Genomic DNA, 16,941 nt, shown 5'->3' with positions numbered 1-16,941 from the left:
AAGGCTTAAAACAAATTAAACTTTTCAAAGTTATTCAAGTTCCATTACTAACTTAATGTCGACACCTTATAATGTAGAATATCTATTTTAAACAGAAAAGGGTAATTTCTATGTCAAAAGATTGCAAAATTTCTGAGAATGAATAGAACAGTCCCTATTCGAATGCAGCATTCACTAACTTAGTAGACATGTCTTTGACAAGCAATACTTTGAACCACTGACAGTGTCTTTAACGATCCCATGCGCAAAAATGACAAAATTAAAAAAACAGAGTATTGTCCCTGCTAAACTGAAGAGTGTAGGTTTCAGCTGGAGAGTTCCCGATGAAGACATTTTTTTTTTCAGTTAAAAAATTTGAGGTACACAGTCTACAAAATGAAACAAAAGTTGAAAATATGATGCTCGTCTTGGCGTATACTCAAAAATGTACTTGTTTGGGACTGCTTAGACATGAAATGATGTCACAAGACACATGGGACCAGTCACGGCTTTTATAGAACGAGTTGCCCCCTCAATCATACACCTTTGACACATAGTCCCACAATGCCCTAATGTTCTAAAGCATAATAAAAAATATCTTAAAATCCACTATAAAAGAAATAACATAACTAATAATTTTAACCATAAAATTTTATATGAAAAAAAACCCCACAGATATTAAAGTTTACATTCATTACAAATGACAGGAACTATATTTGTAGACAATCGATTACGAGCGACCAAACAGGTCATTTTTGAAAATCAGATCATTTCGTCTTTTTCTATTTAGTTCTTTGAGTCTCTTTTTTGCTTTTTTTTTCACTTTATTATTCATGACATGAAAGTTTTAACCTTAACTTCATGTTCTAAAACATATACGTGTGCATTGTGCTTCAATGAAAAAATATGGGGTAAACGTCAATGAGACAGCCACCTAGTGACAGAAATAACCAAAAGACATGTGCTCGGTTTGACGGTAAACCAGATATATGCGAGATTCCCTCACGTGATAAAGGAAGAAAGATCATTCACAATTTGTCTTACATTTGTTTTTCTCTCTTTTAATTAAATAAAAAAAAAACTTTCGAATGTTGAGTTCATAAGATAAAAATATTCCCTGTGGAACAACCCCCCCCCCCCCCCCCCCTCCTTTCTTTTTTTGGTGCTCTCCAATTTCAACCCCCAAATAAGGCTTTCCAATCTAATTAAAATTAAAATCTTGCTTTCTAACCAATCTATTCATGTACCGGACCGGGAACATTCTTTATTTAATAAGAAAATCTACAGTGCCGTTATATAAATGCATGTTGTCTGCTTGGAGTCCCCGCCCGAAAAGAAAGAAATAGCCTAACTCCAAGATACTACATTCCTGCATCACGTGATTTTTGCCACGTGGAGCTTACATTAGAATGAATACCGAATATGGAAAGTGAAACTACAGTTCAAAACATAAAGTTCGAAGGCACATAGAAGAAAAAGAAGGATTTTTTTTTTCAAAGGGTGCCGGGGTAATCTTCTCTGTGTTCATAATATACACGAAATATTTGCCACTGCCCCTTGTCTGTTCTATAAATTGGAATCCTGAGTTTTCTATCTGTTACATGCCAAGAAATCCTCGCTAAAAATTCCGGTGGACCTCCTACGGCACCTATTAGTAGTTAAAGATTTGATTTCATTCAACAAACTAATTTATGACCTGCAAGTACGTGTCGCTTAGAAAACGGCCATATACCAAATGGTCAATATTAATCATCCATGTAATTTGCTCTATGGGATGTTTGCAAAATTTCAACGGAGGCAATTTCTTGGCATGACGAGACAGCATCTCAGCGATAAAAGAATATGTTTGAAAGAACTATGCACTTGGCTACCTTTTTTTCTTCAATTCGTTTTTAAAACGTCTTGGCTTCTTCAACTTGAATAATAGAAAATAAAACTATATATCAAACGAAAACTGGATAAAGTGAGAAACAAGTTTCTTTCATTAGTGAAAATTACTGCTTCATTGCTTTATCTCAGAGTTCGAACCCTACACGTGGTAGCTTGGTTCGACTCCAATCTTAATTGACTAGGATTGACAGTTTCCTTGCCGAAGGTCAGTGGTTCTCTCCGGGCGTCCCAGCTTTCTACACACAAAAAAACCTGGTCACCATGAAATAGAAAAATAATGATAAAAGTGGCGTTAAAGACCAACAATGAATACATCAATCATTGTATATCTTAGACGTTTCAAACACATCTCGTAGTTTTTTTAAACACGAATCTATTTTTTTTAAATTGAATTTGACAATAGCAATTTTCCCGCATCGTATAATGGTGAATCCAGATAACACTGTAATATGTGCCGTTGAACATGAAAAAGCTTAACCTCTAATAATTTTGAATAACTAGGAGAATAGATGAATTTTAAAGCAGAACTATTTTAAATATTTGTCAGCTATTTTAGGGGAAAGCAATAAGTATTGAGCAGATATTTCAGATTTCCGAGGATAAGGCAACATTAAAGGGACCTGACTTTAAAGGTTGGTGTGTCCATCATATTACATATGTGGCAACCTTTTGTTTAAGGCTTAAAACAAATTAAACTTTTCAAAGTTATTCAAGTTCCATTACTAACTTAATGTCGACACCTTATAATGTAGAATAACTATTTTAAACAGAAAAGGGTAATTTCTATGTCAAAAGATTGCAAAATTTCTGAGAATGAATAGAACAGTCCCTATTCGAATGCAGCATTCACTAACTTAGTAGACATGTCTTTGACAAGCAATACTTTGAACCACTGACAGTGTCTTTAACGATCCCATGCGCAAAAATGACAAAATTAAAAAAACAGAGTATTGTCCCTGCTAAACTGAAGAGTGTAGGTTTCAGCTGGAGAGTTCCCGATGAAGACATTTTTTTTTTCAGTTAAAAAATTTGAGGTACACAGTCTACAAAATGAAACAAAAGTTGAAAATATGATGCTCGTCTTGGCGTATACTCAAAAATGTACTTGTTTGGGACTGCTTAGACATGAAATGATGTCACAAGACACATGGGACCAGTCACGGCTTTTATAGAACGAGTTGCCCCCTCAATCATACACCTTTGACACATAGTCCCACAATGCCCTAATGTTCTAAAGCATAATAAAAAATATCTTAAAATCCACTATAAAAGAAATAACATAACTAATAATTTTAACCATAAAATTTTATATGAAAAAAAACCCCACAGATATTAAAGTTTACATTCATTACAAATGACAGGAACTATATTTGTAGACAATCGATTACGAGCGACCAAACAGGTCATTTTTGAAAATCAGATCATTTCGTCTTTTTCTATTTAGTTCTTTGAGTCTCTTTTTTGCTTTTTTTTTCACTTTATTATTCATGACATGAAAGTTTTAACCTTAACTTCATGTTCTAAAACATATACGTGTGCATTGTGCTTCAATGAAAAAATATGGGGTAAACGTCAATGAGACAGCCACCTAGTGACAGAAATAACCAAAAGACATGTGCTCGGTTTGACGGTAAACCAGATATATGCGAGATTCCCTCACGTGATAAAGGAAGAAAGATCATTCACAATTTGTCTTACATTTGTTTTTCTCTCTTTTAATTAAATAAAAAAAAAACTTTCGAATGTTGAGTTCATAAGATAAAAATATTCCCTGTGGAACAACCCCCCCCCCCCCCCCCCCTCCTTTCTTTTTTTGGTGCTCTCCAATTTCAACCCCCAAATAAGGCTTTCCAATCTAATTAAAATTAAAATCTTGCTTTCTAACCAATCTATTCATGTACCGGACCGGGAACTTTCTTTATTTAATAAGAAAATCTACAGTGCCGTTATATAAATGCATGTTGTCTGCTTGGAGTCCCCGCCCGAAAAGAAAGAAATAGCCTAACTCCAAGATACTACATTCCTGCATCACGTGATTTTTGCCACGTGGAGCTTACATTAGAATGAATACCGAATATGGAAAGTGAAACTACAGTTCAAAACATAAAGTTCGAAGGCACATAGAAGAAAAAGAAGGATTTTTTTTTTCAAAGGGTGCCGGGGTAATCTTCTCTGTGTTCATAATATACACGAAATATTTGCCACTGCCCCTTGTCTGTTCTATAAATTGGAATCCTGAGTTTTCTATCTGTTACATGCCAAGAAATCCTCGCTAAAAATTCCGGTGGACCTCCTACGGCACCTATTAGTAGTTAAAGATTTGATTTCATTCAACAAACTAATTTATGACCTGCAAGTACGTGTCGCTTAGAAAACGGCCATATACCAAATGGTCAATATTAATCATCCATGTAATTTGCTCTATGGGATGTTTGCAAAATTTCAACGGAGGCAATTTCTTGGCATGACGAGACAGCATCTCAGCGATAAAAGAATATGTTTGAAAGAACTATGCACTTGGCTACCTTTTTTTCTTCAATTCGTTTTTAAAACGTCTTGGCTTCTTCAACTTGAATAATAGAAAATAAAACTATATATCAAACGAAAACTGGATAAAGTGAGAAACAAGTTTCTTTCATTAGTGAAAATTACTGCTTCATTGCTTTATCTCAGAGTTCGAACCCTACACGTGGTAGCTTGGTTCGACTCCAATCTTAATTGACTAGGATTGACAGTTTCCTTGCCGAAGGTCAGTGGTTCTCTCCGGGCGTCCCAGCTTTCTACACACAAAAAAACCTGGTCACCATGAAATAGAAAAATAATGATAAAAGTGGCGTTAAAGACCAACAATGAATACATCAATCATTGTATATCTTAGACGTTTCAAACACATCTCGTAGTTTTTTTAAACACGAATCTATTTTTTTTAAATTGAATTTGACAATAGCAATTTTCCCGCATCGTATAATGGTGAATCCAGATAACACTGTAATATGTGCCGTTGAACATGAAAAAGCTTAACCTCTAATAATTTTGAATAACTAGGAGAATAGATGAATTTTAAAGCAGAACTATTTTAAATATTTGTCAGCTATTTTAGGGGAAAGCAATAAGTATTGAGCAGATATTTCAGATTTCCGAGGATAAGGCAACATTAAAGGGACCTGACTTTAAAGGTTGGTGTGTCCATCATATTACATATGTGGCAACCTTTTGTTTAAGGCTTAAAACAAATTAAACTTTTCAAAGTTATTCAAGTTCCATTACTAACTTAATGTCGACACCTTATAATGTAGAATATCTATTTTAAACAGAAAAGGGTAATTTCTATGTCAAAAGATTGCAAAATTTCTGAGAATGAATAGAACAGTCCCTATTCGAATGCAGCATTCACTAACTTAGTAGACATGTCTTTGACAAGCAATACTTTGAACCACTGACAGTGTCTTTAACGATCCCATGCGCAAAAATGACAAAATTAAAAAAACAGAGTATTGTCCCTGCTAAACTGAAGAGTGTAGGTTTCAGCTGGAGAGTTCCCGATGAAGACATTTTTTTTTTCAGTTAAAAAATTTGAGGTACACAGTCTACAAAATGAAACAAAAGTTGAAAATATGATGCTCGTCTTGGCGTATACTCAAAAATGTACTTGTTTGGGACTGCTTAGACATGAAATGATGTCACAAGACACATGGGACCAGTCACGGCTTTTATAGAACGAGTTGCCCCCTCAATCATACACCTTTGACACATAGTCCCACAATGCCCTAATGTTCTAAAGCATAATAAAAAATATCTTAAAATCCACTATAAAAGAAATAACATAACTAATAATTTTAACCATAAAATTTTATATGAAAAAAAACCCCACAGATATTAAAGTTTACATTCATTACAAATGACAGGAACTATATTTGTAGACAATCGATTACGAGCGACCAAACAGGTCATTTTTGAAAATCAGATCATTTCGTCTTTTTCTATTTAGTTCTTTGAGTCTCTTTTTTGCTTTTTTTTTCACTTTATTATTCATGACATGAAAGTTTTAACCTTAACTTCATGTTCTAAAACATATACGTGTGCATTGTGCTTCAATGAAAAAATATGGGGTAAACGTCAATGAGACAGCCACCTAGTGACAGAAATAACCAAAAGACATGTGCTCGGTTTGACGGTAAACCAGATATATGCGAGATTCCCTCACGTGATAAAGGAAGAAAGATCATTCACAATTTGTCTTACATTTGTTTTTCTCTCTTTTAATTAAATAAAAAAAAAACTTTCGAATGTTGAGTTCATAAGATAAAAATATTCCCTGTGGAACCCCCCCCCCCCCTCCTTTCTTTTTTTGGTGCTCTCCAATTTCAACCCCCAAATAAGGCTTTCCAATCTAATTAAAATTAAAATCTTGCTTTCTAACCAATCTATTCATGTACCGGACCGGGAACTTTCTTTATTTAATAAGAAAATCTACAGTGCCGTTATATAAATGCATGTTGTCTGCTTGGAGTCCCCGCCCGAAAAGAAAGAAATAGCCTAACTCCAAGATACTACATTCCTGCATCACGTGATTTTTGCCACGTGGAGCTTACATTAGAATGAATACCGAATATGGAAAGTGAAACTACAGTTCAAAACATAAAGTCCGAAGGCACATAGAAGAAAAAGAAGGATTTTTTTTTTTCAAAGGGTGCCGGGGTAATCTTCTCTGTGTTCATAATATACACGAAATATTTGCCACTGCCCCTTGTCTGTTCTATAAATTGGAATCCTGAGTTTTCTATCTGTTACATGCCAAGAAATCCTCGCTAAAAATTCCGGTGGACCTCCTACGGCACCTATTAGTAGTTAAAGATTTGATTTCATTCAACAAACTAATTTATGACCTGCAAGTACGTGTCGCTTAGAAAACGGCCATATACCAAATGGTCAATATTAATCATCCATGTAATTTGCTCTATGGGATGTTTGCAAAATTTCAACGGAGGCAATTTCTTGGCATGACGAGACAGCATCTCAGCGATAAAAGAATATGTTTGAAAGAACTATGCACTTGGCTACCTTTTTTTCTTCAATTCGTTTTTAAAACGTCTTGGCTTCTTCAACTTGAATAATAGAAAATAAAACTATATATCAAACGAAAACTGGATAAAGTGAGAAACAAGTTTCTTTCATTAGTGAAAATTACTGCTTCATTGCTTTATCTCAGAGTTCGAACCCTACACGTGGTAGCTTGGTTCGACTCCAATCTTAATTGACTAGGATTGACAGTTTCCTTGCCGAAGGTCAGTGGTTCTCTCCGGGCGTCCCAGCTTTCTACACACAAAAAAACCTGGTCACCATGAAATAGAAAAATAATGATAAAAGTGGCGTTAAAGACCAACAATGAATACATCAATCATTGTATATCTTAGACGTTTCAAACACATCTCGTAGTTTTTTTAAACACGAATCTATTTTTTTTAAATTGAATTTGACAATAGCAATTTTCCCGCATCGTATAATGGTGAATCCAGATAACACTGTAATATGTGCCGTTGGACATGAAAAAGCTTAACCTCTAATAATTTTGAATAACTAGGAGAATAGATGAATTTTAAAGCAGAACTATTTTAAATATTTGTCAGCTATTTTAGGGGAAAGCAATAAGTATTGAGCAGATATTTCAGATTTCCGAGGATAAGGCAACATTAAAGGGACCTGACTTTAAAGGTTGGTGTGTCCATCATATTACATATGTGGCAACCTTTTGTTTAAGGCTTTAAACAAATTAAACTTTTCAAAGTTATTCAAGTTCCATTACTAACTTAATGTCGACACCTTATAATGTAGAATATCTATTTTAAACAGAAAAGGGTAATTTCTATGTCAAAAGATTGCAAAATTTCTGAGAATGAATAGAACAGTCCCTATTCGAATGCAGCATTCACTAACTTAGTAGACATGTCTTTGACAAGCAATACTTTGAACCACTGACAGTGTCTTTAACGATCCCATGCGCAAAAATGACAAAATTAAAAAAACAGAGTATTGTCCCTGCTAAACTGAAGAGTGTAGGTTTCAGCTGGAGAGTTCCCGATGAAGACATTTTTTTTTTCAGTTAAAAAATTTGAGGTACACAGTCTACAAAATGAAACAAAAGTTGAAAATATGATGCTCGTCTTGGCGTATACAACACCGTCTGGTTCAACTTGTCAATTTTCTGATTTGTCAAAATTCAAGGGTTGAACTGAGTAGATATATTATTCATTATAGAATACCATTTAACATTCAACATTGTATGCAATGCGCATTTTATTTAAAATGGATGAAAACGTTAACACAGAATATATTCATATTAATGACCCCATTAATATGATCCACTTACAAAAAATAAAATAGCATTGTACGGTGATAATTTTTTGAGTGACAGAATTCAGTCACCTGATTGCATCTTTATATCACATAATTCAATAAGTACAATAGAAAGTAACATTACCATTTTATTCGTAAAATATCTATCAAATACATTTGTACTTGTTGCTTCTTAACTAAAACCTATTACTGTTAATTCAGATGAAACAGAATTCGGATTATAGATTAATACAAGCAACATATAACAGGATAACAGCTTAAATGAAATTAACTCTTTATCCTGTTCATTATTTTCACAAAATGTTGACTGAATTCAGTCACACAGCATTTGATAGAAGCTACAAGAAATTGTACTAAATTAGAGTGTTTTCTAAGACTTAAATTACACCAAGTGTGATTACATAGTATACACATCTATAATACAGATGACTGAATTCAGTCAATACAAATTCAGGAAATATTTGTTGAAAAGACCAATTCTGCAGCAGTAAAAAAAAATATAATGACTGAATTCAGTCACAAAATTAGGTTTACACATTTATATTCACTAGAGCATCAACTCATAGCAATGTGTATTGCTGTTTAGTTCAGTCAGAAGCGGAATAATTTAGGGATGTCACTCTAGTAACCATTTATAAAAAGACACTGGAAATTATTTCCATGGCGATTATCCCTCCCCCAATCACTGTCTATTGATTTCGAAAATGCATAGTTAGTTTACAGGTTTATGTTTGTGATTTGGTCAGTTTAAGGCTGAACATTAACGGTTATTACATTAGATGTGCAGTGGTACTAGATTTTGCACATCTCATCTCCATAATGATTATTTTCCCTCCCCCAGTCATGATTCGTTGACTTTGAAACTTTTACATAGGGTCGATTTCTATACTTTAATATATCAGAATACTGATGAAAAATGGGTAAGTAGTCATTTAAGTATTGTAATTTAAATTTCAACATTTGCATAATATATATCTATCAAAATTGCACACAGGTGATTCATATCTTTGTATATATTGATTGGTTACTAATACTTGCCATCAAAATTAAGTGAATTTTTGAAAGCTGTTGTTTTAAAATGATACTGTACTAAATAAATGCTTATTCTTATGGTGTGCTGTTACACACACTGTCCCAGCTAGGAGAGGGTTGAGCGATCACAAACATGTTTCACCCTGCCACCTCCGTTATGTGACTATCCCAAGTCAGGAGCCCGTTGTTCAGTGGTTGTTGTTGATTCATGTCTGTCATATTGTTTATCGTAAATTGTAATAAATTAGGCCGTTATTCTTCTCAGTTGAATTGGTGTTTAATGTCAGGGTCTTTTATAGATGACCATACAGTATGGATTTTTCTCATGTCGTTGAAGGTCGTATGCCTACGGTTACATCATTTGAACTTTCGTGGAAAGCTGTCTCAATGGTAATCAAATCAAATAGTTCCAAACTTTCCAAATTTTTTTTTAATTATTTATAATTTTATGAAAATGAATAAAAGCAACCTTTGGGATGAACTTTACCTTTACATATTAATTTTTAATTAAAAGGGTTTTTCATTGTTTAAGAAAAAAAAAATCAAGCACAATTAACTGTTAAGTTTCATTGGTAAGAACACAATTTGCAATTTCACCAAAATACAAAAAACACAAAATACAATGAAAGCCAGAATATACCATATGAAATGTGACAATGTTTTAAATGTAGTGTGTAACAACTAGAAGCATCAAGAAGTCTGACTTTCTCACTTAGAAAGGTTAAAAAAAAATGATAAAAACATTGCGAAAAAATGAAAATAAAATGAAGTGAAATCAATTTCAACATTTTTATTTTAATGTCTGGATAATATTATTTATTCAATGTAAATCCAGTAAAAACAATTGTTGTCACTTCATAAAATTAATTTAAAAAAACTTGATTTTTTTTCAAGCGAAAAGCGGTTAAAAACTGGATCACACTTGAGACTTACATGTTCATCTTTTAATAATGTTTTGTAGATCATCACAGTATTTAAAGTTTAAAAAAAACTGTTTCACAAAAATAGAGATTGTCTAAATTCAACATTGTGATAATATGTATCATTTTGAAATTTCTTCTTTCAACTATCCCATATTAATTTCAATTGTGCTGGCATTTTGTAAAGATTAACATTATCCCACTTAAAAGAGACAAGAATGTGTTCAGTTGTTGTTTGTTCAAGATTTTGGAATCAATGTACCAGTCTGCTACTCCTGTCCAAAATATCCATTAAACCAATCGAATGTGTTGCTGTCACTTTTGTTACTTCTATTCATGGTAAATTCTCCAGACTGTCTGGTCTGATCAATATCCATTGTTCTGCTTGAAGATGCTGTGGGTACTCATAGAAAGTAAAATCTAAAAAAGAAAACAAATTATTCTAATGATCTATTTCCGAAAAAAAAGATGATTTAGATAGTGAGGATAATACCATTCTTTGTAAATGCATTTCTATTCAGAGTAACGGTACATGTTGCTTCATTTTTTTTTAATTACGTTACTTGTAAAAACACCTTATTTCATAAAAGCATATATTTTTTTTTAATTTTAAAGTTTAGTTTAATTACATCAAATACCAGAAACAGTTGATGATTTTAACTATTGCTATATGTTCAACAGCTAGTCGGATTTGTTGAATAGCATCAGACAAAGGACATGGTACAAGATAAGGGACTTATATTTTGGCAGAATATTTTACTTAAATTCTTAATTTTCCTTTTAAATTGAGGAAATGCCAAATTAAAAACTACTATTTTTCGGTCAGTGTCATCACAATCCATCAAAGTTATACACTCTTATGAAGAAAAACCTTAATTTTGAATAAACAATTTTTGACTAATTTCAACAGGGTGTTTACAAAGGTATTGGCAGCATGAATGGACAACCATATGTTTTGTAATAGTGTGAATTTGAACCATATATCTAATTTGATAAGTTTTTATTACTCTTAGTATGTGACCAATATTATTCAGATAAAAAGGCCTATAAATGCATAAATACAAGCAATCTGGCTACAATGCATGTATTAAATATTCATTTTTTTAAACTAAAATTTCGAGGAAAAAAATATGTAGTCTTTTCAAATTTGCCTTTTTAAGATATGAATATAAGTCTTTGATTGAATATTGAAAAATTTGACATAAGGACCAAATATAGGACTTCTTGATCCTACTTCTTTCAAGAGGTCACATGTGCCATTTCAAAAGACGTTTATTTTTAAAGAATATTGACCTAATACATGTAATATTCATACTTGATATCTTAAACATATTGCTGGTATAAACCTTTGATATAAGTTTCATAAAATTCTGGCAAGAATTGAACAAATGAGAGCGCTAACAATGCAATTTTCCATATGATTAATATTTCCAAGGGCAATTGATTGGCACTGATTTTCGAACTCGTCCAAAACATTGCTAATATTTACCTATAGTATAAATTTTCAAAACTCTGGCAAGAATTGTTCACATTAGAGCATTCATTTGGCAATTTTCACCATAATTAATATTTCTAAGGGGCATAACTCTTTAAAAATAAATGAAAGGCACGGCTTTTTAAATTCGTTCAAGAAATTGCTAATTTAAAACTATGAAATAAGTCTCATAAAAATCTGGCATGAATTGTACACGTGACAGCGCTTAGTAGATGGGACGGAAGGTCGGACGCCAATATTTCTATGTCCCCCGCAACGCGTTGCACCGGGGGAAAATATAGTCAATGTAAGTGTATATTAATTGTTGGATCACAATAAATTTCTAACTGTACTACTTAAAATGATTTACCACAAACTGGCATATCGATAAGGATCGCTTTACCAGAAGCTCTGGAAAGGTATTTTTAAATCTAATTTAAATGCTGGAAACCCTTGATACATATTTGATGATAAAGTTTAGAAAAACTCAGTTTTTAAGAAGTCTAGGTCCGATGTTAGAATAGGTAACAGAAGAAACTAAACAAAAGGACAATGATACAGCAATTAACAAAGGACTACTAGCAGTTACTGACATGCCTGTTCCAGACCTCAATTATATGAAATCAAGATTAGGAATTTAGTATCATACCATCATAAAATATACAAGAAGAACATAACATGCATTTCTTTACTTTTTGTGTGTCTATGATTGTTTAAAAAATAAGGAGATGTGGTATGATTGCAAATATGACAACTATTTACCAAAGTTCAAATGAAGTGGATGTAGGCAATTATAGGTAACTGTACGGCCTTCAACAATGAGAAAAACCCATACTGTATGGCTATATAGTACCGTAATAGTCGGCTATTAAAGGACCGACATGAAAATATAAAGCTATTCAATTGACGTAACTAACGGCCTAATTTATAACAAAACAATTTACGAAAAACAAATATGACAGCTGTGAACCAACGACAACTACTGAACTACAGGCTTGATTTTTTTTCTTCAAAATAGTTATATAAAAATTAGAAACCTATTAAAAAGAATATGAAAGTTCTTCACACACACATAAAGATTCTAACATCAACCTCAGTTGGTCTCTGTTGGATACTTGTCTTACATATCTATATTCAAACTGTATCTTCTGGGCTTTTTTTTAATAGTAAGTTTAAACAGTCAGTGAAATTTTTGAAATAATCACTTATAAATAGCAAAAATATCAACTTAATTGGGGTCTGAAGCCTTGATAAAAAAATAACTTTGTATTTTGTAGTTTTACTAAAATTTTAAACATACAGGTTTATATTATATCTTATTATGAGTAAAATTGAAAAAAAGAAACCTCTTTAAAATGATTCTTTGAAATAAAATAGAATTATTATATATATTTATACAAGTGATTTTCATGTCATTATCCCAGATTCAGTACAAGTTCATCACCTGACATGACCGGTCATCCTTTAAACACAGATGTTGGTTCTGATAATTTTAGCAAACGTGATTAGTCTCTGGATCATTAGTATATATCTAAAGTTACATAACATTCAAATGTTACTGAACCAGTGATTTAAGATATCACTCATTTAAGTAATTCCCCTGATTGTTAACGGTGATAAATTGATGTTATAAAAAGGAAATTTGACAAATTTATAACCTCACCTTTTTCTTTTATTTTCTTTATTTGAGGAGCACTGTTGATAATTCGAATACACTGCACCCAGGCCACTATTAGAACTTTGAGTTTTTCTTTTCTTTGGTGATTCATCTGTTTTAATACAAATTATACACAGTTTTAAACAGTGCTTAAAAATTAGTTAGAACAGTGCATACAAAAATAAGGGTATATAGGTCATTATCAGAGTGAATGAGAGTACCTTATGGTGCATTTTCAATAAGTTTTCCAAAAACGAGTTGACCCTGGGAGATTATAACGTACAACCACGTATAAAAATATAAAGAGCAAAATATCTTAAAATTGAAAAGTGTCAAGTCTTAATTTACTTTTAAGTTGTTTTGAAGTACATGTATACATAAGCAATAAGGATAGGCAGTGGAAATAAAGAAACTTTTCAGTATTAATTTACCCACAATAATGCTTATTATATCTGTACACTTATCATATTGACCACTTCTGATTTAAGCACTAGAGGGATATAAGTTTGCACAAAACTGGCACACAAGTGGCAGTAAGCTTTAACAATTAAACTAAATAAAAGTTATGGCTACTGGATCAAGGCAAATAAATAACCTAACAAATATAAATGTTGCCCAATTTCCTTTATAACATCCAGCAGCCATAACTTTCATTTAGTTTAAATTAGATAATGGTTTACTTTTACAAATTGTGACTTGGATGGAGAGTTGTCTCATTGGCACTCATACCAAATCTTCTTATATCTATTGACTGAGGTCTTAAAACTTTGCAAATAGCATTCTCCGCAGACATATGCAATTATATAAAACATTCCAAACTGTTTTAATAACGGTCAGAAAGTAATAAAATTTGGCACTTAATATGCTACTAAGATATCATGCTAAGTAAATGTAAAGTTTCATTAGAAATACCAACATTTTGGTGTCTAATAGGCTTCAGACCACAATTAATTCCCCTTGTTCGTGGAATATAGTTCCCAAGTAATTGGGTGTTTCTTGCGAACTATTCTGACTACTGTTTTGTTTGAAATGTTTACTTTTCAAGTGGTCCTATCAGTATCATATTACTATCCCTAAGAACTAAGTTAGTCATTATTCATGTTGATGGTCAATATAACCAAGGATATATAACTAAAATACTAATATACATCCTTGATAAAATGAATCATGCCAAAGGAATAAAGTTAAAATAAATTTCCCCTTCAAAAAGTGAGTATCGAGTTATTACTCACTTTTTTTACTCGATACTCACTGTTTTACTCGATACTCACTTTTGACAACTCGATATTCACTTTTTTAACTCGACACTTGGTCTCCACTAAAAGTAAATCTCGTCAATAGAACTATGAAAATTTCAATCGAATAATATTTGCCAGTATTGACAACTTGATGAGTATTATGATATGTGTGCAACTTAGAATTCTGCAACATCTCAAAATCCGAAGTGTTCACATAGATGAATAAAGAAATGTTAAAAAAAATGGGAATGTTTGGCTACTCAAGACAAAACAATCCCGAATTAACTGTATACCTCCATTTCTTATTCATTAACATATACCATAACATAAAAATATGACAAACATTTTTGTATTCTAAATGAACTTGGGCAAACCTCGGTTTTTTATATTCATATTCAGAAATCATATTTTAAATATCAATGAATTTTTTTCTCTTCATATTTTCTATGGATTAAAAAGTATATCTTACCAGAACTCTCCGGCATAAGTAAGCTTCGGACTCTTCTTCCTTGAAAACGAAATTCCATTCAGCTTATTTTCATTTCTAGGGGACTCCATCTTTCTCTTTCTTTGACCAAAGTACGCAACAGAATGACCTCGTTTACTGGTTGTGATAACAAAACACGCGCCTATATGGATATGACATAATCCCCCACTGGCCACAGCATAATCCTCGATTATTAGTGTATCGCGGAAGTTCTACAACTTTAAAGACGTAAGACATTTAAATGCATATGTTGTCCAAATTTCTACTTGCATTTTTCAGATTATTATATTTGAAAAAAATTTCATGAAAAAAAATCTAATTTATACTCCCAGTTTTCTAAACGCAGACTAAAACATATTTTGTTTGACTCAAATCAGCTGCAACAGCATCAAAACAAAGAACAAGGAAGGTCATGATGTAACTTCAAAGCAATCCCACCTCAGGATATCACTTACTAATGACTGCTGACCAGACAGAATAAATGATCTTTAACCAATTGATTAGATCAAGCTACTTAAATTAAATAACAGAACTATAGTGTAAAATTTATCATGAAAAATCAGTACAAAATCGAGGAAAATCAGTACTATAATCGGGGGAAAATCACTTTCTGCCGTACTCGGTTATAGGTAGTGTAAGAATAACCATAGAAGTATTCAATATAATACTTCCATGTTATTACTGTGTCTTGGGTCAGTCAGAAGGATATAACACACACTGTTTCATTAAGATTAGCATCCCCATGATAGTACTTATAATCAGATGATAAGAAACATGTTTATTGCCCACTGGATATAACCCTCTTGGTTCTATCATTATTGTCATATGGTGGTCATTATTCTCGAAATATCATATTTGTTGAAAGTATATTATATTTAAATCAAATGTTACCGTAAATTCATATTATCAAATAACTTCTTTTCACTGTTAAACTGCAAAGTTTTATGCAGCGTAATATTCTCAACTTTTTTTTGGAGAGATTTAATTTCATCTTCAGACTGAAATGCAGTTTTAAAACTTTACCTGGCAGAAAGTCTATTGAAAATAAATCAAGTCGGACTTGCTTGTTATCGTGGGTGTTGGTTGAAATTAACAATCGAATATAGTAAGAACTGAAATCGTGACAAAACCGCATAAAACGAATATTCTGTTGAAATAAATCTTCCAGCGAAAATATATTGTCTCATATACAACTTTAATTAATTTCAATTTTTTGACATGTATGTAGATATATTCTTCGTCATAAATTGATTGGATTCAATCTGATGCTGTGATTAGTTCAAATAAGGGGAAAATAAATCCCCACGAGAATGACTAGTTAATATTTCAAGCCATGCTTAAAATTACGGATAAGTTGCTCAAAGTGGGATATTTTTTTATTTTACTTTTATGTGGAAATCGAGAGGTTCTTATATTGTTATTTTTCTCATAGTGCTATTATACATTCCTTTTGCGTAATTTAAGCCACATTAATTCATAAAATCAAATAATGAATTATAGAAAATATCGTTCTTATTACGGAAAATAATACGCATGACGTCCCGCAGAAAGTGACGTTTTAATGAAATTCGAACGCTTGACGTCGCGCCAAGCATTCGGAATCCTTAGGTTTTATTCATGCAGTGCTATTAAAAAAAATTACCTACTCACCCCTACCTTTCCTTCCACAATTTTGATTGCATATAATTTAGATTGTCATATTTTAAAATCTTTTAAACTCCTTTCTATATTTCATTGTTTTTGAAAGAAAAAAGGTACCGGTTAAATTAAAGAAAAATCTACAGAAAATTATTTCCCGCCAAATTTTCAATGGTTTATATCTCAAAAACAAGCACACAGACCCTTCATTATTTTCTGCTTTTTTAATTTCTTTATTTTTATACTATCACTATATAACAGTCTTCGAAAAA

General features: G+C 32.2%; 1 long non-coding RNA gene across 1 annotated transcript; it reads right to left on the bottom strand.

The window, feature by feature from the left end:
• Positions 1-10,030: 10,030 nt before the first annotated feature.
• On the bottom strand, positions 10,031-15,258 carry LOC127704341 (uncharacterized). Its single transcript, XR_007983236.1, has 3 exons — positions 15,014-15,258; positions 13,313-13,418; positions 10,031-10,595 (listed from the first exon to the last, which is right to left on the bottom strand). It is a non-coding gene; the product is annotated as an uncharacterized LOC127704341 (long non-coding RNA).
• Positions 15,259-16,941: the final 1,683 nt, after the last annotated feature.

Source organism: Mytilus californianus, unplaced genomic scaffold, assembly GCF_021869535.1.
Source record: "Mytilus californianus isolate M0D057914Y unplaced genomic scaffold, xbMytCali1.0.p SCAF_6, whole genome shotgun sequence".
Taxonomy (NCBI): domain Eukaryota; kingdom Metazoa; phylum Mollusca; class Bivalvia; order Mytilida; family Mytilidae; genus Mytilus; species Mytilus californianus.
This window is presented reverse-complemented; position numbering and strand designations above follow the sequence as displayed.